The 26,546-nt window shown below is 39.7% G+C and overlaps 1 protein-coding gene across 1 annotated transcript in view; it reads right to left on the bottom strand.

Moving 5' to 3' along the window:
• Positions 1 to 7,189, bottom strand: part of PDS5B (PDS5 cohesin associated factor B) — a 186,857-nt gene extending 179,668 nt beyond the window's left edge. Inside the window, exon 1 of the mRNA XM_040621970.1 lies at positions 7,092 to 7,189. The gene's annotated coding sequence lies outside the window, so the exon portion shown is untranslated. The remainder of the gene's footprint in view (positions 1 to 7,091) is intronic.
• Positions 7,190 to 26,546: the final 19,357 nt, after the last annotated feature.

Genomic DNA, 26,546 nt, shown 5'->3' with positions numbered 1-26,546 from the left:
GGTGACATAGCTAGCTAGTGATGGAAACAGAATAAAAACCTAAGCAGTCTTCAGTCTAAGTCTATATGCTTAACCAAACTCTTTTGCCTTCCTTAGAAAGGGCTTCACTCATCAAGCATTACCACAAATGCCCACATATGCTCCTACTGCTGCTCAAGTCAAAAATGCTAGTGATCTTCCAAACTCCAACTAGGACTACAAAGCCTTGACCCAATTAGGTTACATCATAAAGGTAAGGGAGAAGGAAAGTCAAAAGCTGAAAAGAAAGTTACCAAAGAGACCAAGAAAATAAAAAGGTGCTCAAGACTTATATTTCAAAGCTTGCCACTTTGAGCATAAGACTGCATGAAACACATGAAGTAGCCTGACTGCTACTATCAAAGTTGGTGGGCAGGCCTAATTTGGCTGACCTGGGTGAATTAGTCTTCCTGGACTAGTTCTATCTAGACCAGGGTTTTTCAACCTTGGCACTATTGACATATTGGGCCAAAAATTATTGTGGAGGGCTGCCCTACACAATGTAGGATGTTTAGCAACATTCCTGACCTCTACCCGCTAGATGCCAGTAGCATCACTGTCCCCACTCCCCCCAGCTATAATAGCCAAAATGTCTCCAGACAAATAAAGGTCCTGGTGTGAGGTTTTGGTGAGAGAGGGGGCATCCCAAACCCCTACATCTGAGAACCACTGGCCAAGACTCAAGGTAATGATGAAAAAGGGCCAGCTCTCTGATGTTAACTACTGTATATGATAACTGGAGACAGACAAGAACTTTTTTTTTTTTACAGCTTTATTGAGGTATCTTTGACATACAAAAATTGTAATATATTTAAAGTATATAACCTAATATTTTGATACTACACATATGCATTGTGAAAAGATCGCCACAGTCAAGTTAATTAACATCACCTTTACATAGTTATCACTGGGGGGGGCAGGTGACAGGGAAGAGCCCTTTAAACCAATCACCTCCCCAGACTACAAGGAAAAATTTCATTTCATTAAAAAAAAAAAAAAGTGAAGCTGCAGGTGAGGGTAGTATGTAGGGATTAAACAGAAACAAAGCCCATGTAGTCATGTCAACATCCCCAGATTTCTAAACAGTTCAGCCTCTGACACTCTAGTAGAATATCAACTACAGAGAGGTACTAGTAAAGATCAGAAAATAGACATAAAGAATGTTAGAATTAACATCCTCTCCCTTTGACTGGTTTGAAGCAAAATCAGTTTCCCTTATAAGTAAAACTAAATGTCCCTCATCTCTGGAGGAAATATTGAAATAACAAGGTCAAGGCTGCCACCCCAGCCAGGGAAGAGGAGAAAACCAAATGACAGTATAAGTAAAAATGAAATGACAGTCAAGAGTAGGAAGCAGCAGTAGTGAGACAAGAGAAGCAGACAGAAGACAGAGCTGACCCTATACAAAATTTATTTGCCCTGACTCTCAAATCTCCCTTCCTGCCTTTATATATCTTGTTAACACCAAGTTAAGGGCTATCGATACCCTCAATGTGGCCCTTGGTAGTTCCAAGTCTAGCACTGTAGTCTCTCCATTCAGAGCAATGCGTCCCTCAAGCTACCACAGTCTCTTAAATAATCACTCCTCTTTAAAAGCTGCACCTCTTTTCAGTTCATTTTAGATGGAGGCAGGGGGAGAAAGTCAAGTAGATTAAGCTACTTAATCTAAAGTATGTGCTACAAGTAACTTCTGCCCAATAAGCGTACCCCCCCCCCAAAAAAAAGTTTACCCTTACTCGTAATCAAAGAAATGCAAAACCAAAACAAGATAAAACTTTCACATGTCAAATTGGCAAAAAGCATAAAGTGTAATAAAACCCAATGTTGGTGAACATATAACATGCATATTCATATACCACCAGTTAGTGAAAACTGCTACGACCTAAATATCACTCAAAAGGAGTCAGATGAAAAAAGTTCTTATATATCCATATAATAAAATATTCTAATCATTTTAATTATGTTGATCTATACGTGCCAGTATGAAAACAGCTCTGTAACATTAACTAGGCAAAAAGTAAACTACAGTTTAAAAAAAAAAGGTATACAATATATACTATAATACTATTTGCATAAATTTTTTGAAAAGTAAACTTTTTGAAAATTGTAAACAGTGAATGATTACCTTTTGGGGGAACAGAAAAAATAGCTTTTATTTTTACTTTTCTGTACCATCAGAAGGTTTATCATATACATGTACAACTTTTAACTTAAAACATACAAAGTCGGGGCGCCTGGGTGGCTCAGTTGTTAAGCGTCTGCCTTCGGCTCAGGGCGTGATCCTGGCGTTCTGGGATTGAGCCCCACGTAAGGCTCCAAAGCTGGGAGCCTGCTTCTTCCTCTCCCACTGCCCCTGCTTGTGTTCCCTGTCTCGCTGGCTGTCTCTCTCTCTGTCAAATGAATAAATAAAATCTTTTTCTAAAAAAAAAAAAAAAAGTAAATAAATAAAAAATAAAACAAAGTCCTCTAATCCCCACAACCTGAACCACTACTCTCACCATCAACTGTCCACACACTCCCCCATCTCAATATCTAAAGGCTGACTAAAATCACGTGATGGGAATTTCAGCTAGTAGAGAATATACTTTGGAAATAAATTTTGGATCCATATCTGAGGTTTTTCTTTAAAATTGCTTCACTCTAAAATCACCTCTGAGATGAAAAATGAGAAAAAGAATCCCTACACTGCCCAGGGAACCTTAAACTCTCATTTCCTATCGGGCCCCTAACCATCCTCTCCTAGAGAGAGAAAATGCTTATGGTTATAATAACTTCTCCTTCTCCTATCAGTTTTATATCTAGTCTTGGCTAATTTCACTCTCCCACATAAAGAGCAATCTCAATTATTACTGAAGAGGAGGAAGGCTTGCTCCTTGCAGAATCACTTAAGTGCAGGGGATCTTACGGCTGGTTTTCTCAGCTGTCACCACCTTGGTGCAGGTGGCCAACCACTACTTTACACTTCATCTCTGGTACTCTACGTATATGCAAGCTTAATATTTGTTCATTCTACCTGAAGCACGTTAGAGCATTCTCTGTCAAAGGGAGAGGCAGGTTAGAGGAGTACTTCCAGGTCATGGCCCTTTAAAGATGCTCCCTGCTTTCATCAGTCTTCCTCCACTCCCCCTAGCCACTTATAAGTTCTACAACTAAACCAAGTACTTCTAATTACTGCTTCTTATTAATTTCTAATCATTAGAACACAACTCCTATGGATTTTTTAAATATCTCAGATTAATGGCTTTAAGATTTACTTTAAACAACTAAATTTTGCTCATCTGAATTTAATCTTCATAATTTTCTCAATGTGCATGATCACCCATGCCAACTAAAACAATTACATTCTCAAAACAGCACAGTTACCCTATTTTTGAACTAATTAGTGAGAAAGGGCTAAAAACCTTTTTCACATGTTGGGGAAAATGGTTATAATCAGGTTGATAACATTATAACATGAGGAAGAGCTGACTTCTACACACGGAGGAGTCAAAACTGCAAACCATTTCGCAGCTTCTTAAATATGCTTAAAAAGTAAATACGTTCTCAGAGAAATTACTGGGCTTATTTTTAAACTAAGTATTTTTGGAGTTTTTAACATTTCCACACAGGAATACTCAAACTAAACACAATTTTCTCCAAATTCTATTTGAATTCGAAGTGACAAATGACTTGTACAACAAATTGAGTTTAAAAGTGAAAAAAATACACACTCATACACATACATACATCTTATAACAAAGTAAAGTTTAATACTAACCTCAAAATTACTCTGGCTTACAGGTTTCGGGAAAAATAAATAAATGCCATGTTGAGTAACACTGCACAATGAAAGATCAAGCAGCTCCAGAAGAGAAAGACATGCAAGAGGTTATCTTCTAAGACAACTTAAGTGGACTGAATCCTGGATAAAAATTATTAAAAACAGACTCTGAAACAGATGGTTAACCTTGAAACTTTATTTCTTGACTCAATGAATGAAAAGAAGAGTGAAGGTAATGAAGAATAATACACTATCTGGCAGTAATTTTAACTATGACTTAAGTCCTCAATTAAACAATACAATGTAGAAGATTCTAAGCTTCCACAAGAAATGGAGAGTTACCCCAATTCCACCACATGAATAGGACTGTGACTTTGGATAAATCAATTAAATTACAATCTAAACCTAATTTCTCATGCATATAGTGAGTTGATGACCATCTTTAAGTTTCCTTATAGCTAGCTCTGACAAAGGAAACATAAATTTATTCTTTTCTAACTTAAATTATTGGGGCGCCTGGGTGGCACAGCGGTTAAGCGTCTGCCTTCGGCTCAGGGCGTGATCCCGGCGTTATGGGATCGAGCCCCACATCAGGCTCCTCCACTATGAGCCTGCTTCTTCCTCTCCCACTCCCCCTGCTTGTGTTCCCTCTCTCGCTGGCTGTCTCTATCTCTGTCGAATAAATAAATAAAATCTTTAAAAGAAAAAATTATTTACAGTACTTGTCATCCAAGCCAAATCATAGTTGAGTTCTCCTGTTGTAGGTACACATGATCAAAAAAAGTAGCAATGAGGAAGCCAAAGGGCAATCCTCATTCAAGAGGGAAAAAGAGGAAAAAACCACAACTTCCCAAAATAGTCCCCTCCTCACAAAGTTTTGGGTATATTCTACCATTTCATTCTTCATCAGGTTAAGTCCTGTCTAATACAGGGTATCACTTTATTTTAATCTTAACAAATTATTGATAAAGCCAAGCCCTCAAAACGTTACTCTTTGGATCTGTTAAAGCTGCAGAACAATTTTTAAATAAATTTAAAAATAAAGCAACTTTTATCCAACAGCTAACTCGACTACCTGTCATATAAGCTTAGTAACATTACATGACATCTCATGACAACAAGAATCACTATCATCACATTATCTTCTGTAATTCCTGGAAAAAGTGAGGGAAAAGACAGAACTAGACAGGAATAAAAGCAACAGTAAGAAAACAAAAGCTGCTGTGAAAACAAAGCTAATACAAGGAGAACCAATCTTAAAAAAAAGGAGAAAGGGCACAAAAGTTCTTTAAAAGAAAAATAAAAGGCCAATCCAAACACTAACCTTGTCATTTAAAATAGTCACACCCTGAAGTAACACCCACCCGCAACAATTTTTTTAAACGTTAAGAAAAAAAAAAAAGCACTACTTCAGTAAGCAAAAAATGTCTAAAGTGAACCTTTTCTATATGTATTTGTAAATTTATTTCCAGAGAGTAATGCTCTGATTGAAGACGTGTTTTTTATAGTTACGTTTTTGAGAATAAGTCTTTCTTAACCTAAGACTTTCCACGTTGAAACTTTCACCTACATATTCACCAATATAAATTTTAATTAGGTTTTCTGCTATCGCCAGGTGATTCATGATTAATTGTTCCACAAACTGACCTGCATACACCACAGGACTGCTCATCTTACTGTCCCTAAAAATGCTAACATCTCTGACAAATGTACTGCGTAGGTAAGAAGTGTCCTTTTAGCCTTTATTTTGCTTAATACCACACTTTTGTATGTTTAACTGTTTTACTTAACTACTACGGGAGTTAATACAGAAAATGCTCTATCTTGGAACTTTATCTACATGTGTTAGTTGAGAACAATGTATATCCATTCAAGTTTTAAATAATTATAATTTATTTACAGCTCACCTCATATTTAATCACACGTGAATTTTTAAAGTTTATTAGGAAGACAGAAGACCCCCCAACGCACCCAAGACCGCTGACCAGCCTTCGAAATTAAAGGCTGTATGTCCAAAGTTTCCGAAACTATTGAATAAAGGTAGGGTCGTTCAGGACAGCACCGCCCACCCATCATCTCATAATAAAAGTGTAAAAAAAAACGTTCATATTCTTCAAAGCAAAATAAACGGTTCCCTTTTATTGGGTTAGTGAGGATTCTTAAAACGTGTGTTGAGAGTAGCGAACTGCTTTCAAACCCTGCCCTGAGTTCACACGCTCCCGGGGAAGGTAGGCAGTAACATGCCAAGTCTGAAGGCGAGGCGCTGCGTTTCGGGGTTCAGATTCATTCCCTCAAATAACTGTACCTCTGCTTGGCGTAGCTTGAACGTATGTACCAAAAAACAACAGCAGCAGCAGCAACATACAAGATTTCCCTTCTGACCAAAAACTTTTCAAGTGTCACTAAGATAACTGAGTGCAAAAAATGTCAACTATTTACAACTGCACACCATTTTCATTGTCATTCCAACTCCGAGGCTTCCTAAAGGAAAGCCAGAGCCCCAGTCGTCGCCCGGGAGGAGTCCCTTCAGCCAGTGCTGAGCTCTTCCTCCACTAGGTCCTCAGGTCCCCCCAGCACCAGCTCGGAGAGCGCAGTTAGCGCGCTTTATCTCCGGCGATTGGCAAGTAACAGTGTAAAATGTCACTCTAGCAGCCCGTTTCCTTGCCCGGAGCAAAGGCTGGGCGGCGCGGGCGAGGCGCGCGGGGACCGGGCGGAGGGGCGAGGGCGCCCGAGGCCCGCACGCCGCCCGGGGTGCAGCCCCGACCCGCGCTCCCCACCCCTCGCCCGGAAGGGGGAAAACCCGCCAGCGGGAGGATTCAACAGGAGCACCGCGCCGCCCGCCTGCCGCCCGGGAAACAGCCGCCGGCCGGCCGGGACGCGGGGGGAGGGGCGGCGGTGGCGGCGGGGCGCGGGCGGCCGGGCTGCGGGGCGCGGACCCCCGCCCGCGCGCAAGGTCACCGCCCGCCGCCGCCGCCGCTGCGGGCGCCCGGCTGGGGCCAGGGCGGCAAGTTTAATTTCCCGAGGCTGCGACTGAGCCCGCGGCGTGGAGGGAGCGCGCCGGCCGCGGGGCCCTCCCCACCCCCACCGCGCAGCCCGGCCCACGCCCCCGGCCCGCGCCCCACTACTCTCGGCCCGGGCCGCCGCCGGGCAGCCGACGGCTGCAGCCCCCGATGCCGGGAGGCGAGTCTCGGCTGGCAGCGGGCGGCGCTTGAGCCCCGCCACAGACACAGCCGCGGTGGCGGGCGCTGAAAAATGGAGCACGGCGACCAGAGAAGAGAGACATTTTCTTTCCGTTAACTGAATTGTTTCCTACCTCCGGGTGCCCGACACGCTACTCCTCTCACTCCGCTGCTCTCCGGGATCCGCCGCCGCCGCCGCATCCAATCGCCTCCTCCCCCCCCCTCCCCTTCCGCAGCCTGCCCGGCCGTTCCTCCTCCTCTCCGCTTCAAAATGGCGCCAAGCGCTCTTCGGCGGCTGCTCCAATCGAACCGCCGCGGACAGCACCCGGGGGCAGGCAGTGCGCGGCGTGGGTGCGCAGCGCCCCCTGCCGACCAGACAGCCCCGGGCGCGCGCCCGCCAGCCCGCTGGATTCCCCCACCCCGCCCCGCCCCGTCCCCGCGCGCGCACCCAACTCCGCCCCGCCCCATCGCGCGCGCACGCAGCCACACGGGCACGCCGCCGCTGTGGCCGCGGTGGCAGAGAGACTCGCAGCTGTCAGTCCTTTCTCTGCCTCTGCGGCTTCCTTGACTTTTGCCGAAAACCACATAAATTGTTACTTACCTAACTTTGGAGACAGAAGTTGGGTGTTTTTTAAGACACTGAAATTGAATAGTGATATCGTGCCATGTAAATGAAATTGGTATTAACTACTTTGCACTTTATTTGGTAACTCTTACCTAGTCATCTCAAAATACCATAAAATAGTTTTTTCCACTCTGTGTGTATTACGTACGTCTCTACTTAATCCGCAGCTTTCCCAGTCTGAGGAATTAAGAGGCAGGTGGGGAGGGGGACACAGTGATTCAACCTGTAACGAAGCATTTCACTCATTTGTTTTGTTATCCCAGTTGTCCTTATCTAAATACCGCGGAGACGCCTTGCAGTAGTTAGGTTTCTAAACCCCTTCACCCCCCAGGAGGTGCCTCTCCTCCCTCCTGCAGCTTTGGGGGAGTGTATTAAGAGTTGATCTGGCAATTACTATTAGGGCAGAGAAAGGGAAAAATCGTTAAGGCTTCAAAGAAGCTTAGTTTCTAACAAAAGAAACCATGTTTTATACAACAGCAAGTGGATTTACAGAAATTAGTAATAAAAACCTTCATTTAAAGCAACAGTATTTAGGAAAACTGGAATCTGAAATTGGTGTTCAAACAAAAATAAACTTCTGTGTTTTGGGATTTAAAAAATAACCAAGTGTGGGGACAGGTGAATGTAGTAAATCTCTGTACCTTCCCCTGAATTTTGCTGTGAACTTAAAACAGATCTAATAAATATAAAGTCCAAAAAATAAACACGATGCAATTCATCAGGAGAAATATAACTGGATGTGGCATAATTATGTGGAATAACAAAGACTTCAGAAATCATGATGTCGTGTAGTGAGGCTAGTCGAGTAGCAGAGTGTAGTAGAAGAGTATTCAAAATGTACTGGGGCAGTGCAGGTGTTTTTAGGGTTGTTCATATTAACTGTGTGCATTCTTGATGCCTTTCGACTTCCTAATCCCCTTCACCTCAGCTTTATACCCTATCAAAAGAAAACAAAAGGTGCAGATAACCCAAATATGAGTAATGTGGTAGGCAGAATAATAGCCTCCAAAGGTATCTGTCATATTCCTCAGTACCTATGAATATGTTAGTTTATATGGCAAAGGGGAATTAAGGCTGCAGATCAAATTTAGGTTGCGAATCATATGACCTTAAATTAGGTGTGTTATTCGGAAGTACCGGCAGAAGTTTCCTCCCTCCATGATTAATTCCCTGTATTAAGCACTGTGCCCATTCCATAAGCCTCTTTATTTTTATTTTTTTAAAGTAAATTCTACCCCCAACGTGGGGCTCAAACTCACAACCCCAAGATCGAGAGTCACGTGCTCTACCAACTAAGCCAGCCAGGCACCCCTTAAGTATTGTTCTATTTTCGCCCATTCCTTTTATTTATTTCTACTTACTTATTTAATTTTTTAAAAGTAAGCTGTATGCCTGATGTGGGGCTTGAACTCAAGACCTAGAGATCATGAGTGGCATGCTCTACTGACTGAGCCAGCCAGGTGCCCCTTCTGTGACTGTCTTTAAAATGCGAAAATCCTGGAAGAATGCACATTCATCTGGTCTCAGGGCAGTAGTTCTCAACTGGAGTGGAGTGGAAGAATTCCAAAATCACCTGGGATATTTCTGCAAACCGCATGTGCCTCTGAGCCCACCCTTCTACTGCCTTACAATAAGATTGTTTTCCTTTCTATGGAGAGAAACAGATAGGAGAGACAGAGCTGAGAAAGGTGCTGGGCTTTCCAAACAGGGAGAAGAGCTAGAAGGGGAAGGATGCCACAAAGGGAAAATAGGGGAAGGTGACCTTTGCATACTTCGTAATACCAGAGCTAGCAAACATAAGCCAAGGCAGTACCCTTCTTTCTTTCTTCTTAAAGAAAAGAAAATGCTTTCTTTTGAACACTGTCTTAGAGGTCAGTTGTCTTACAGGTTGTTAAGCACATTTTGTTCCGTAAAGAATCCTAGACCATCTTCTTACCTACCTAATAACTAACGGTACTCCAGATCGCCTATGCAGACATCATCCTAAAATTCTTTTTTTCTGAAAAACTCCCTGGGATCTTTGAAGAAATGTGTGTATGTGTGTGTTATCCAATACCGTTTGGATAAATATACACACTTGGCAGAGTCGCCTTGGTTTCCTGGGAGTTGAATAGCATAGGTCACCATTGTGATTGAGGTCTGAGCTGCTGACTGAGTATTCCTGAGTGTTTAAGGCAGAACAGCCAAAGCAAAGACCATTCAGTCTCACTCATAGTCAGCACTCCGCAGTGTGAGCAATACATGGGCCTGCGCTTGATTCACGGGAGGAAATTGCATTTATTCACACTGTAAATCCATGCTGTCCAACTGAAATATGATGCAGACCATGTGTGCAATTTAAAATCTTCCAATTTTAAAAAGTAAAAAGAAACCAGTGATACCAATTTTAATAGTATTTTATGTAACATATCCAACATATTGTCATTTCCACATGTCATCAATATAAAAATATTTTAGGAGATATTTTACATTATTTTGTTTGCACTGTGAATTTTACATTTAAAGCACATCGCAATTCCTGCTAGTGATATTTCAAGTGCTCTGTAAGCACATGCGACAAGTGGCTTCCTGTCCTTGACAGCGCAGCCAATAGACCCTGGAATCAAAAATACCACTTTTTAACAACTTGTAATAAATAGCAAACATTGTTTCACTATATATTCTTTGCAACTGTTGAAGTTAGTTATGAATTATACTAATACCAGTTGAAGTGCATATATTTCAATATATATATATGGTATACAAACATATATATATTCTTACGTAGTATTACACATATATAGTATATATGTATATGGTTATTTTATGTTCATGTTTTTAATGTAGAATAATGACTTCCTCTAAATTTCATATTTATATGAAGTATATCATTGGTTTAGTTCTGTAAGAAAGCAAATGAGGACTCTCTCCCAAACCTCTTATTTATATTTTGATTTTAATTAATTGTCTTGCATCCAAGGCAGCTCCTAGTAGTGTTGATTAGGTAAGTCTGAAGCTATATAGGGGCCCACCCCTACTTCAAACTGATTCCTTTACTTAGCCACTTTTATTTATTATTACTCTTTACTTCTTGCCCACTTTCCACACCCATGCTGCTTTGCCCCATGACTTTTTGTCTGTAGGTTTATCCTTCGTCTTTTCTTTTTTTCTCCATAGTCTACTGACTATGCTGTTTACAACTGTAGAAAATGTTCACCTCACTTTTTTGAATTAGGGCAAAAATAAAACATTCCCTACTCTTGTCTAGGATCTCAATCATCTCTCCAAATAAGGTGTGGATACTATATTAATTCTACATATGGGGCGCCTGGGTAGCGCAGTCATTAAAGCGTCTGCCTTCGGCTCAGGGCGTGATCCTGGCGTTCTGGGATCGAGTCCCACATCAGGCTCCTCCACTGGGAGCCTGCTTCTTCCTCTCCCACTCCCCCTGCTGTGTTCCCTCTCCGCTGGCTGTCTCTCTGTCACATAAATAAATAAAATCTTAAAAAAAAAAATTCTACATATGTATGTATATTTAACAAGTGTGTCACTTCTACCCATCGTAGAGGAGAGACTTCTTTTTTTATAGGCTCAAACTAGGTTGTAATTTCTTGTATAAAATACACCTAATAAACCTTTAATTACTTGATGGTACCTTTTAAAAATTTATTACCAGTGTGCTTACAGATATAATTGCTTTAGAGCTGTTTAGGGAAGGGCATCAGAAAGACGTCATGAAAATATTTTGAGAATTTTAGGGTTCACAAAGCATAGAAATTATCACCTCTTCCAATTCATTTTACATAAAGAATCTGAGACCCACATAGCTAAATGACTTGTCCAGGAATACATAAAAAGGGGGAAATTTTTAGCGAATCTCAACATCTTCCAATTAATTTAGAAAGTAATTTAAATGGGATTCACTCCATCTTAAAAACATGTTTGAATATCTTCTTAAAATGTAAGTCACAAGCAAATGCTATAAATTTATGGAAATACTGATTGACCTGTGAGAAGATAGGAAAAATGAAATCAAGTGTAGTGCATATTTGCTTCAGTATGTTCTTTTGAATTTATTATATATGTGTATGTATTATATGTTATATAACATACAGCATGAATATTGTATATAATAAACTTTATTATTGTGATAAAAAAAATACCACAACATTTACCTCTTAACCATTTTTAAGCGCACTGTTCAATAATGTTAAGTATTATTTACATTGTCGTGAAACAGACCTCCAGAACTTTTTCATTTTTCAAAATTAAGACTCTATACCCATCAAATAACAACACCCCTTTTCCCCTTTGCCCCAGTCCCTCATAACCACCATTCTATTTTCTGGATTTCTATGGATTTGACAACTTTAGATACCTCATATAAGTGGAATCATATAGTATCCATCTTTTCATGACAAGCTTATTTTATTTAGCATAATGATAAATCTTACTTTTTAAGAGTTTCAAAGTTAGATAATTGAGAGATTTTTATACAAAACATCATATCTCTCACTACCATCTAAAGAGAGGTTTGTGTTTAGGAAAGCACTTATCATCAATTCAATTTCAGGAAATAATAAAGAGACATGAAACCAAGAGCAATTTCACTTGAAAAGTAATGAGAATGACCAGGAGAGTTTAGACTGCAGCTCTGAATATTTGGGCAAAGGCAGATGAATGCATACAATATGTTTCATATACATACATACATATTCAATATCTACTAATTTTTTATTTTGCACAATCATCAAAATCAGCATCCCAGTGTAAGATAGCCAAAACACCAAACCAATTTTTCAATGTCATGTTTCTGGTTTAGGCAAACAGCTCTATGTTTGTGTCTAGGGTGAGAGCCTACTCTATAGCTACCCAAGTTTATATCACTTTTCATTGCAGGTAGATTAATTCGACTCCTGATACTCGCTCTTCAAAGATACGTAAGAAGCATCCTATCGTATTTCTTCTTCAGGCTGTAGTAAATACAAATACGGTAATATTTAAAAATTAACTTTATTCGGCGGCCAGCAGATGGCGCTGTTGAAAAATGTTGACGTTACTTAAAAGATTGTGGTTTTTGTTTTGTTTTTTTAGTTTACTGAAATAAAACCAGTTTAGGTATATTCTCTTTTTTGATATGTAAATATGTGTCTATTGTAGAGAAATCTGGAAACGCAGTTAAGATTAAAAGGGAAAGGGGTGCCTGGTTGGCTCACTAGGTTGAGCATCCCGCTCTTGGTTTCAGCTCAGATCATCTTCTCATGGGATCTGGAATCCATCCCCACAAAGGGGCTCCAATCTCAGCTAAGAGTCTGCTTCAAGATTCTCTCCTTCTGCTCCTCCTCCTGTGTGTGCATGTGCACACACTCTCTCTCTCTCAGATAAGTACACAATTATTTTTTTTAAAAAGGAAAAAATATCTATCATAATCATGTCACTACAGAAAGTTACTTTTAATGCTTTGTTGTATGTCAGTCCAGACTATATTTTATCCATACATTTACATTTTATAAAAATGTAATGTTTTATAATATAAATATAATATATATTAGATATATATGTGTAATGTTTTATAATTTGCCTTATCTTCTTAAAAATATAAGATGTATTTACTTGTATGGAAATCTCTAGGGATAATATATAAAATATTTGCAACTGTACAGAACAGGCAAGGACAAATCAGAATGGATATTGGCTGTAGCTTGAACAGGATATTGAATGTTGCCTGGTGTGCTAGGCATTCACCCTTTAGTTGATGGATGATGGGCAAGGTCTGGGGGGTGGGACAGAAAGGGGCTAGAGTGCCCAAGGAGGAAGGAGAGTACTCAAGAGGTCAGGGAAGCAGCTATGTAACAGCCTTATGGAAGTCCTTTATTATTTTAACGACTAATGCAGTCACACCAATGCATAGCAGCTGAACTATCAGCTCTAAACCATCTGAAAATATATATAAGGATACACAAACTCAGCGGACTCCTAGGAGGGGATCTGGGTAGCTTGGGAATAATGGTAGAAGAGAAATTTTTCACCTTTGGTACCATGATTATGTATTTAACATCAAAAATAATTTTTGAATAAAATATCATGAATAACTTTCAGATGAATAAATATACACTTATATCATTATTTTTAGTGACTATATGCTACCAATCTATCATCTCTATATATCCTAATTTATTTAACAAACCCTCATTATTTAAAGGTTCAGTAATGAATTATAAAATAAAATAAGTTTAAATCCATAAGTTCATGATTTTTTTAAAAGATTTTATGTATTTATTTGACAGAGAGAGAGGCAACGAGAGAGGGAACACAAGCAGGGGGAGTGGGAGAAGGAGAAGCAGGCTTCCCACTGAGGAGGGAGCCCATGTGGGGCTCGACAGGATCGTGACCTGAGCCAAAGGCAGACGCTTAACGATTGCGCCACCCAGACGCCCCCATGATATATTTTTTAAATAAAAGCACTTAGTCACTGTAGGAGATTGCTAGAGAACCAACTCATTATTTTGAAATCTGGCAAATAAAGTGAAGGAATCCGTCATTTATCCGCCTGTCTATACAAACTGGGCCAGTGGATAATCATATAGTTTTCTTTGAATGGAAGTCTAGCTAATAAAAAAGGAATGATAGAATTAGAATATCAACATTTTTTAAATCTTGGATAAAAATAACAGATGCAGACACTGAGCATAAACACCTGCTAACATCACACAGAACAACAACCAAACATTGGCTGTTCTCTGATGGAAGAACATAGCAGCACCTATGCAGTAATATTGCCATAATAACCTAGACTAAATCTGATCAGGCCTCTAGATCAAGTACCAATTTATAAGAAATATAGAGAAATATATCCTGGTTTCTAAATTAAATTCCGAAGGTTGATTCCAAAAGCAAAAGAAACAAAAGCAAAAATAAGTGGGACTACATCAAATTAAAAACCTTCTGCACGGCAAAGGAAATGATCAACAAAATGAAAAGGCAACCTACTAAACGGGAAAAAATATTTGCAAGTCATATCTCTGATAAGGAGTTAATATCCAAAGAACCTGTACAACCCAATAGCAAACAAATAAACAATCTGATTTTAAAAATGGGCAGAGGAGGGGTGCCTGTGTAGCTCAGTTGGTTAAGTGGCAGCCTGAAATAAATTATAAAGAAGACTAATTAAAAATGAGTTAACTCCACAGGTGAAACCTACCTAAAGTATGTAAGTACACACACAACATGTCTGCACAGAAAGGCATCGTAAGATTGTATAAACAGAGTGGATTTTGCTGTCCAATGAAACTAAGTTAGATCCCAGCCCCACACTGTGAATCTTGGGCAAGTTACTTAATGTTTCAAATACTCAATTGAACGATTTGGAAAATCTAAGTAATAATATCAGCCACTTTTCAGTGATGTTGTGATAATTCAAAATATTGCATATGAAGCCGCAAATACAATTCTTGGGCTATTGTATTCACTTAGTCAGTGGAAATTATTATTAAATTCTATAGGTAAGTAATTTTATGTTCAATAAGAAACCTCTTAAACTAAGATTGGCATATTGCTATCATTTTTTTACGTATTCTAGAAACATGATAAAGAACAAGAGTTGGTAAGCTTTCAAAGATGGTGTGGCAAACCTTCACCATTCAATTCCTTGGCAGGGATCTTGCAGTTCTTTTTTATGACTTGGGAGCATCACCAGGCTGCTGAAAGCACTGCTAGCCTTTCAAAAGCATTTCCTTTAAAAACGCAGAGTTTGCAGTGGAGGAGATACTGGAGATAAGGAGACCAACCTTAAATCAGCAGATAGCTTAATTGTCAGCTGCTGAAAAAAGAGGGATGAATTGACTGCCAGTGGAAAGGAGAGAAGAGTGAGTCAGAGGTGAGGCACCAGGGGGAAAGTCAAATACACAATCTACTTTATCCAAGACCCTCGCCTCTCTGGCTTTACCTCCTACTCTCATCAATGCAATAGCCTCCCCTTTCTAGCTCTGTCTCCTTCATAACCAAACCCTCACAAAGTTCCACAAAGCAACTCTAATCTTGCCATTTCCCTGATTCCCTTTCCTACAATCATAGCCCAAAACCCTTTGTATGTTTTAGGGAGCTCTTTGTGACCCTTGCCCCAGCTTATCTTTCTAGTACGATACACAGTGTATGCTCTGGCTCTATACAATTATTTGGAAGGTTCTCTGCCTTGCCTCCTTGACTCTGAATGTTTTGTGCCTTTCTTCTCCAGAAAAATCCCTAGACATTCTTCAAGACTCAACTTAACTTCGCCTGTCTGGAGAAGCCAATCATATTGCCCAGGTAACTTTGGGCAGTCCTTTAACCATTTTCTTCATGATCCGTGCCTAGGATATCTTTATTTACTCTAATTACCCTGTATTTTTGATATTCGTTTATCTGTCTAAATCCCCTACTAGACCATGAGTTCCTTGAAGATAACCATAATTTATGTTTGTTTTCTCAACTGTTAGGCCAGAGAGGGCTTCCTACATGTTGCATGAATGAATGTTAGTGGCTATAAAACATTAACGTTAACCACGGTGGTACTTGTGTGCTGAAGGGACGATCAGAGGCAGAACAACAGAAGCTAGACAAAACTGAGTTAGCGATTGGACTCCAGACTTAGTAGCTAGTTATATGATCTAGGGAGATATGCTTAACCTTTTTGAACCTCATATTTCCTCACTTGTAAAATGTTTTATAACCCTCCACTCCAGACCTCCATCATTTCTCTCTACACGGAGTACATTCCAAAATGGAAATCTGACCAACTGACTTCTTGGATGTAATGGCATCTCACTGGCCTCAGGATGAAGTCCCACTTAGAGTCACTACAAGATCCTTAACCATCTAGCTCCTGCTAAGTGGCACAGCCTCATATTTGTCCCTAAGCCCTGATGGGGCTTCAAGTCCTCTGAAAGGCCAGGGCACTTGACAGCCACTATCAACTAATTCCAATGGTATCCTTGAGATGAAATCTTCTCACTAACCTGGATTGAGATGTTGCCTTCTCTGACCCCTCAAGTCTGGATTAGGTGCCCCTTGTACAGGTTTCCATAATTTATGGTCAGACTTACTTTTTAGAAAATAATTTGTTACCTTGTGGAGAATGGGCTATAGAAAAAAAAAGAATGGCAGCAGATATCCGTTTAAGAAGCTATTTCAGTAATTCAGAGGAGAAATGATGAAGGTGTCTGGCCATAAGAGCAAAGAAGAGGGAAGAGAATTAAGAGCTATTTAAAAGGTAACAGATTAGGTGTAGAGAGTAAGCAAAAGGAAAAAGTCAAGACATTCAAGTTTGGAGCTTGGGGAATTAGACAGTGGTATCATGAAATTGGAATTAAAAAAAAAACTTGCAAGAAGAATGGGCCTTGTAGTGCGAAATAGGTAACAATGAATTCAAGCATGCACTTTTGATTTGCCTGGAAGATCTCCAAATGGTGGTGTTGAATTGATACATTTGGCCGGATTCAGGAGCAAGGTTAGAGATGAAGATACGGGGAGTTTTCAGTATGGAAGAGCTAGTTGAAGCATTAGGACTTGGATGAACTCATTTAAAGAGAATATGGAGACTAACAGTGAATTAAAAGGCTGAGGTCAAAATCTTCAAGATCACTGACATTGGATATGCAAGAAGGAAGAGCTGTCTGCAAAAGCGGAATAAAGGGGTAGGAGGAGAAAGGATCAAAAAGAAAATCACGGTCAACAATGTCGAATGCCACAGGGAGAGAAGGACAAAAAGAAATCCATGGATCTGGAGATTAGGATCCCACGGGAGATATTAGTGCAGGCAGTTTTCATGGCACCGTGGGAGACGGAAGTCAGGTTGCAGCCAAGTTGAACTGTGTGTGAGAGGTGAGAATGCTTCCTTTTGAAAGCATAGCTGTGAGATTGTTATGATGTCCATAACTTACTTTAAAATACTTCCCATAGGGGTGCCTGGGTGGCACAGCAGTTAAGCGTCTGCCTTCGGCTCAGGGCGTGATCCCTGCGTTACGGGATCGAGCCCCACATCAGGCTCCTCCGCTATGAGCCTGCTTCTTCCTCTCCCACTCCCCCTGCTTGTGTTCCCTCTCTCGCTGGCTGTCTCTATCTCTGTCGAATACATAAATAAAATCTTTAAAAAAAATAATAAAATAAAATAAAATAAAATAAAATAAAATAAAATACTTCCCATAGACAATGTGATGTAAATGTGTGTTCAAGCTACATTCGAGGTGCAGCGAGCATTCCAATCAGTCATTCATATGGTAAGGGAAGCGAGTCAGCTAGCCTTATATTGGAAAGGCCATGTTCCAGAGGGTGTTACCACCACCCCATTGGCTAGTCATATCTCCAGCAACACCACTTTGCTAACTAAGGTCAGAAACGAATTTTCACAATTCATGACTTGTAAATATCATGAAGGATATTAGAAATGGATTTTTACCGGTGAGATTAAAAGTTTTCAAACTAAAATATTTTGGGGGTGCTGCCCACCTGTACACGAACAAGTGATAAGCATAGATACCTGACGTCTATACCCTTTGGGATGGTATTCAACCATAAGTCAGGAGGATTTCTGGTTCTCTAAGGCCAACTATGAAGAGTAACAGAATTTTTCTTTGAAATACATCTCCTTCAAAAGAACCTTTCGTGCAAGGTGGTGGTCAGAGCACCAAAGGAACAAAAAACAAAAGGCTCTATGAACTCTTTTGTGCTCACTGTCTAAACATGAGTGTTTGCTAGTAAATGTCTCTAAGTGAAACAGAAACTTGCTTTCAAGGTCGTGGGGTAAGGGTAGGGGATGTAACCCTTACTCAATTCTGACTATCGAAGACAATTGTTACCTAGCAAAAAAGAAGCTAAGAGTTGGGTATTACTAAACTTGCTGAGGTCCATATCGTGGACCCAGGAAGCGGATTGCAGTTTCAAATTCTGGTTCTGCCTCTTACTAGCTTTATGACCCTAAGCAAGTTCCAGTTATTAAACCCTTCTGAGCCTCAGTTTCTTGGTTTGTAAAATAGGGATCGTGATAGCTTCTTCACAGGACTATTAAGGAGATTCAATGATTCAAATATGTTTTTCAAACATTCAAAAATTTGTTACTTACTTTAAGGCTCTCTGGGTTGAGAACACATCATTTATGAATATAGATCATAGAAGCTGAGGCTTTTGAAATTAAGAATTTTTTACTGCCACAGTGCTAGTAATATATTTGGGCAAATGCAAATAAAGCTGCCATGTGCTATGAGTTTTAGGTAATACGCTATCTATAACAATTATGCTAAGAGGTTCTATTTGCTAGGATGTTTAAATTATAATGAAAGAAGTTTCTCAGGTTGAACTACCGGAATAATAAACATGGAGTAAAGCAGGCAGCAAGAGCACTTTTACAGGAAAACCCAATCTATTACAAGACAACATCAATGGGTGCTTAAGGATTGAAAAATGGCCCAGCACTGCAGGCTGGGCTATGGGAGGACCTTGGTGAGTGCGGAGATGCGGATATACTGAGGAGGCGATAGTAGGTAGGCCTGGTGCTACCTGGTAGAACACTTCACCAGACTCATCACAACCAGAAGGGTGGAAACAGGCCTTGAGCAGAACCAGGCCAGAGACATTGCCTGTAGACTGTCTTTCCTCCATAAGTAAATAAGTCTTCTCCCTTTTAGATAATGTTCTAAGAAACATGGCAACCCTTGCCTCTTCACCGTGACCTTCTCTCCATCTGCCCCATGTTTGACTTTCTAGGTCATTCATCACTCTCAACAAGTGTCAAATTCTGTCGTCCCCCTCCCTAATGCTCCCTTCTGAGGTACTTCGCTACACTTGTCCCTCTATTCCTTATATAGTGCAGGAGCTCTTTGGATCCTAAATCTCTGAACAGAGGCACACAGAAGCTTAATCCTTTCTTTCAAATGTTGATTTATTTAATAGTAAAATAAATACACACACATTCACATCATTTAAAATTCAAATGTTCTGTAAAATATCCCTTCTCATCCCTCAGCCCCTCTCCAAAAGCAACCAATGTGTTTCATGAGTTCCTTCCAGAGACATTTTATACACACAGATGTGTGTGCCTGTATTTTCATCTTTTTATACATAGTATCACACAGCACATGCTCTTAAGCATTTTGCTTTCCTCAAATAATAACTTAACTCAAACGTCATTCTATACAAATACAGACAGAACTTTCTCATCTTTTTTCTGCTACATAGCATTCCATTGTAAGAATGTACCATAATTGTTTAATTAGTCCTCTATAATGGACATAAAGCTGTTTCCAATCTTTTCTTCTTAATGTCAAGATCCAGTTCTGAACTTCTTGTTTTTCTTATTCTATATTTTTTCTCCTGAAGCATCTCATTCAATTATGGCTTTACTGATTATTAGGCACTAGACATCTGCCAACCAAGTTATCTCCTGCTCTGAATTTCGGGGTTTTTTGTTGTTTTTCCAGTGGAATTAAGTCACACATTCCCGACTGCCTACTAGGAATCTCCCTTAGAAGAAACCACTCCCTCAAACTAAGCATATCTAAAATAGAGAATAATCTCCCCCTCCCGCCCATCCTGCTGTGTTAATTTTATCTGAGATGCAGGGCGTTTATTCACAATTCCACTCACTTATCCCGCACACATCCATGTTGCTGTTGCCAGGTTTTGGTGTTCTATTATTCAGTGCACAACCAACTGCCATCACCAAAACAGAAAAACCAGAGTTGTACGGCTGCAGCGCTGGATGGAGATATCCAAGAGACCATCAGACTGTGTGAGTAGCTACTCTTGAAATGACATTTGAGCTATACCCCCATCTCGTCATTGAGAACCTTAAGAAAGTGTTCTTTTAAGTTTCATTTTAATCAGTTTGTCTTTCATCTCCTTCAGTTTGAGAGACCTTTGAGCCAATCTGAGGGGAATCAAAGTCAACTGGTAACAAGGGTGGGGTTTCTGAAACTGAAACAGCTGATTCATGTAAGGTAGGACCATCTCGTGAGAACAACAGGAGGAAACCTCCTTGTCTTTAGGTCTAAGGCGTGACACCTGTGACGGGCAGTGGCCCAGCCCACTCTCTCTTCCCTCTAGCCCTATGAAATGAAGAGAATGCTTGTCCGGGAGGAGATGGCGGCCACTGCAATGGCAGGTTATGAGAAAGTAAACGAGTGCGAGAACCCTACAATGAAATGAAGCAGAGGCACTGGTAGCATCTTACCAAGAGGAAACATCAAAGCAGCATAGAAACACTTCCCAGAGTGAACAGAGAAGGTAAACATAGTTGTAGGAGCCACAGGAGAGCGGCAAGATGTGGGATAAGAGAGAGTACTGGGAGCCTAACGCTTTTTAAGTTTTAAATTATAGACATGCCCATATAAATGGGTACCTAATTTTCTATCTCTTATCTTTCAATCATTTGGTGAAGATTTTAATTTCTGAAGAGAATCCTGTGTTGGAATAGATATGGCTTAGTTGAATATAAAAACCAGAGTCTACCTGGTTTAAAATGTTTCCAGTTTAAAATAGAAGCCAGGAAAAATGCCACAAATAAACCAGACATTTTGAGGAAATCTTTGGAGGATATAATGTTGATAAGATTGACTAAATAGAGTTAAAAAAAACTATACAATAAAATGCACATATTTGAAGCGTACGGTGTTGGTGTTTTGACATATTCGCCTATGAAAGCAACAACACAATCAAATTAAAGAACATATCCACTACTCCCAAAAGTTTTTGTGCCCTTTTGAGTTCCTTCCCTCCTACCCTTCAACTCCTAACCCATTTCACCCTCCCCTCATTCCTATGCTAATTTTCTTTTTACCACTATATATTAGTTTACATTTTCTAGAACTTTGGATGAAAGGAATCATACTGTACCTGTCTATATTCTTTTTTGCCTGGCTTCTTTCACTAAACAATATTATTTTGAGAGTCATCCGTGTTTTGTATGTATCGATAGTCCTTTTTTTGTTGAGTAGTCTTCCGTTGTATGGCATGTCCATTCACTTATTCATTGACTTATTTTCCAATATCCATTGTTTCCAATTATGGGTCATTAAAGATAGAGTTGTTATAAACCTTTTTTCATATGTGTACAAATATTCGTTTGGATATATGTCTTCATTTCTTCTGGGTAAATGCCGAAGATTGGAATGACTGGATCATATGGTGGCAGATATTTAACTTTGAAGGAACTACCAAAATGTTTTCCAAGTGGTGGTACCATTTTACACCACCAACAACGTATGAGAATTCCAGAAGCTGCACATCCTTGTCAATATTGCTATGGTGTCCTTAAATTTTGGACATTTTTAATAGCTGTGTAGTTATATATATACATATATATATAATTGATTTAATTTTCACTTTTCTCTTGACTGATGAGGTTGAGCATATTTTCATAGTGCTTATTTGCCATCCATTTATCTTCTTTGGTGGAGTGTCTATTCAAATTTTTGCCCATTTAAAAAAATTGAGTTTTATTATTTTGGGTTTAGAGAACTATTTATATTCTGGATACACATCCCTTAGCAGATACGTGATTTGCAAATATTTTGTGCCAGTCTGTGGCTTGTCTTTTTACTCTGTTAATAGTGCCTTTCAAAGAACATAAGTTCTTAATTTTCATGACAATTATAATTGTCAACCACTTCTATTGTTTTATAGCTCATGCTTTTGATACTGAATCTAAGAAATCTGCCTAAACCAAGGCAAAAAATAATTTCTCCTATGTTTTCTTTGAGAAGTTTTGTATTTTGGAGATTTTTTAAAGACCTATAATAGATTTTGTGCTATCTTTGCATATGATACAAATCATGGATCTTAATTCTTTTTCTTTAAAAAAAATGGATATCCAATTGTTTCAGCACCATCAGTGAAACATTTGTTCAGTATTTATATAACTGAACTTTTGTTTTTGAAATATAGTTTCTCTGGCTATAGGATTCTAAACTGACCACTTTTTCTTTTATTAATTTAAAGATGTTGCTCTATGGGGTGCCTGGCCGGCTCAGTCAGTAGAGCATGAGATTACTGATCTCTGGGTCACAAGTTCAAGCCGCACACTGGGGAGAGCTTACTTTAAAAAAAGTTGCTTTACTACATTGTGTTTTTATTTCTGTTATGCTAATTTTCCTTCTTTCTGACCAGATTAGAAGACCCTAGAGTGAAATACCACATGACCTCATGATTTGAACAGAGTAGACCTTTTCTTTTTTCTTTCTTTTTTTTTTTTAAAGATTTTATTTATTTGACAGAGAGAGACAGCCAGCGAGAGAGAGAACACAAGCAGGGGGAGTGGGAGAGGAAGAAGCAGGCTCCCAGCAGAGTAGCCTGATGTGGGGCTCGATCCCAGAACGCTGGGATCACACCCTGAGCCAAAGGCAGACGCTTATCGACTACGCCACCCAGGCACCCCAGAGTAGACCTTTTCTAAATGTTTGCTGATTTGACTTGCACTCTGTTTCACATAACCAGGTCTATCTTCTTTCAATCCTCTGGTCACCTGGCCCTTTTTAAGGCTTAGTGTTTCTTGTGAACTCCCCAGTCATTTTTTCCTCTTCCTGTCAACTTCTTTTGTAAGTGATAAAATAATGTCCTATGTTTCATTCATTCAACAAATATTTATTGAACACCTGCTATGTTCCAGGAAATGTGTCAGTTGCTAGAGATGAAGCAGTATACAAGACAGAACAAATGATTTCCTCATGGGGACTATAATTCATAGGGGGAAGGAGACAATGAATAAGTAAGCAAATAATTACATATTGTAATTTGTGCAATAAAAGAACTAAAGGACATGCTATGATAGAGAATAACAAAGAAACAGTATAAATAAAAAGGTCAGGAAAGTCTTTAAGAGGAGGCAACTATTTCAGCATAGACTGGAGGATGAATGCTGATGAATAAATTACATATTTGGAGATGTGGGAGGAGTCAGAGAAATCTGGAAAGTCTGGATCCAATTTGGGTCAAAGTATTTGGAATTTGGTCAGGACTGGCTAATAATTTCAGTTCCTGTGTAAAATGAAAATGCAGATCCCTTGTTCAAAATGCAGCAAAAAGACATCATTAAAGGTACAAAGATAGAAAACTTTTTCCTGTCCTGGTGGTTTTTATTTGCCATCTAATGTCATGTTCCCTTGAATGTGGTGATACTCATGCGGCAAGCGTAAACCCTCACAGGTGCCAGGTACACTCTCCCTTGACTTGATGTGTGTGTGCGTTCATGCTGGGTTCCTTCTCCTGCCAGCCTCAGAAGGAAGCTTTGTATCCCAGCTCAGGAGCAGGGAAGTCAGTCTCCCCTTCCCAAAGGCCCATCCTAGTACAGATAGGCAACCTCCAAAGGATTCCATTTCCTGTGCTTGTTCTTACTTGGTACCTGGATTAAGGATGGGCAAGAGGCTCCTCCCTGTTGAGTTTCCTGCTGAACATGCTGTGGTGCAACCAGCCCAGGGTGGAGAGAGCTGCCACATGCCCCATCCAGAGATAAACCTGGAGTGGCACCAAGGCCCATCTCCCACCTTTTCTATATCCTCACCCAGTACTACTCTGAGGTCAGAGGGTATCAGTGGAATGCAGGCCTTCCCCCTTCAGAGTGACTGGGTCACCACCCCAGATAGACGTTATTTGTGGTCATAGGGATACAGGGGTTGCTACAGGTGCAGAAGCGTCCTGAGATGGAAGTAAGCAGCTGTGAACCCATCCCACAGATGTGGGAAGCTGGCAGGATGCTCCAACCTTTTGAAACATGTTCTTATCCTATTTGACTTACAAAACACAAATTCAAAGGTTTAATTATTAAGAATTTCAAGATGGCCATCACAGAGTACTGAGTTCTATGTGGGGTGCCATTCTGATCATGGGCCCGGTGCAGCCTCATTGGTTGCACACTGTCATGGACTGAATGTCTGTGTCCCCCTAGAATTCATATGTGGGTATCCTAACCCCCAATGTGATGGTATTAGGAGGTGGGGCCTTTGGGAGGTAATTAAGTTCATGAGCGTAGAGGCCTTAAGAATGAAATTGGTGCCTTTATAGGAAGGAACACCAGAGAGATTTCTCTCTCTGCCATGTGATATACAATGAGAAAACAGTGGTCTGCCAACCAGGCAGCAGGCCCTCACCAGATGCTAGATTTGCCAGTGCCCTGATCTTGGACTTCCCAGCCTCCAGAACCATGAGAGATAAATGTTTAAACAATCCAATCTCTCTGATTTGTTAGAGAGCATCCTGAATGGACTAGGATATATTCGCATGAAGCTGTCCCTGAATCTGGTTCATCAGTCAATGGATAATAAGATTGAAATAGTTGGTCTACAATTCTTGTTTTATAGAATTATCTTACCCTTAGAAATAATCTCAATTTCCAACAGTAGGGAAATATTTAAGTACACTACTACATGTGTGTTATAGATGATTATTTGACCATTAGCAATGATTAAACATTTTAATCATGGAAAAAAATGCCTATGCTATGTTGGTAATTAAAAGAAATGGGATTTTTAAAAACTGTATTCTGATTCTGTGATCCAAATTATGTAAAGAGAAGAAAAATGCATTAAAAAAGCCTGAAGGGACATACCAAAATGTTAAGCTTTCTCTGGGTTGTAAGTTTATCTGTAATACTTTTAACATTTCTCTAGGGGATTTTTGTCATTTTTTGGTTGTGTAGTATCCAATCCCAGCCTTTCCAATGGAATAGCCAGCTACCTGGCAGAGAATACCACATTGTACATTGTCTTGATAGCAGGTAGAGCTGCAAGGAGAGCTGAAAGGGCCAGACTTACCATTTTCCCTCTTCTGGTATAGTCAGTATATGGGCACATGACCTAGGATTTGGATAATCAAATGTTTCTCCTGGGATTCTGAATCTTAAACTAATGTTAAAACAGCATGGAGGGGCACCTGGGTGGCTTTGTCAGTTAAGAGTCTGACTCTTGATTTCGACTCAGGTCATGATATCAGGGTCCTGAGATTGAGCCCCATGTCGGGGGGCATGGGGGCGGGTGTCATGCCAGTGGAGAGTCTACTTGAGATTCTTACCCTTTCCCTCTGCCCTTCCCCCCACTCATGCACTCTCTCTCTCTCTCTCTCAAATAAATATATAAATCTTTTTTAAAAAGGAACATAGTGATGGTCAAAGATTGATGGCAAGCAGTGTTCATTGCAGTGCCATTGACAAGCCTTTCTGCAGATATACTTACTGCTGTCTTGGTTCTCCTAGTGAGCCATTCCTGAAAACCCTTGCAGCTATTCATTTCCATGCTGGGTGCCCAGCTGATCCTAGGTTCTTTATCCCCTGATATCTTTCCCCTAAATTCCCTTCTGCTTAATCTAGTCAGAGTTAGTATCTATGGCTACCACCAAATAATATAACTTCTTTATCCTTTTAGTATTTCCACATTTTCTATGATAACAATGCATCACTTTAATAAAATAGAGGGAAAATTTAAAATAGGAAAAACATCACTAAACCATCCCCCAATCACTCTCCTCTCACCAGTCTTAAACAATGAGTTAAAAAATAAATTCAGCTTCTGCATTTGTAGGTTCTAAAAATAATAAATATCATCTTTATGTAATGAAATGTCATTATCTTTAAAAATAAATTTTACTGCATGGTAACTACAAATATTTATAATGGAAAAATCAACAAATCACATCACTGATGGAAAATTAGTGAAGCCCTGAAAGTCATATATGAGGTTTTACTGAAGATGCATATTTTATTAAAAAGCAAATATATTGACTAGTTGCTCTGAAAAAATTGCCTACAAGGTATACTTTCCAATGACCTTGGCACTAAACAGCCAAGAAAGAGTTATTTCTGCAACTCTTGATTAGAAACATAAGGGTTTCATGTCCAGATCCATAAAAATTTGTGGGAATTAATTATATTTCATGAAATAAAACTATAAAATATTTTATTGCATAAATTTTTTACCCAATCCCCTGAGATTTCCTGTTGTAGATATAGAAATTATCAAATGCAGATTTT

The sequence above is a fragment of the Ursus maritimus genome, unplaced genomic scaffold (genome assembly GCF_017311325.1).
Source record: "Ursus maritimus isolate PB19 unplaced genomic scaffold, ASM1731132v1 scaffold_10, whole genome shotgun sequence".
Taxonomy (NCBI): Eukaryota; Metazoa; Chordata; class Mammalia; order Carnivora; family Ursidae; genus Ursus; species Ursus maritimus.
The sequence above is the reverse complement of the archived record's forward strand: the minus strand, read 5'-3'. Positions and strand labels throughout refer to the sequence as shown.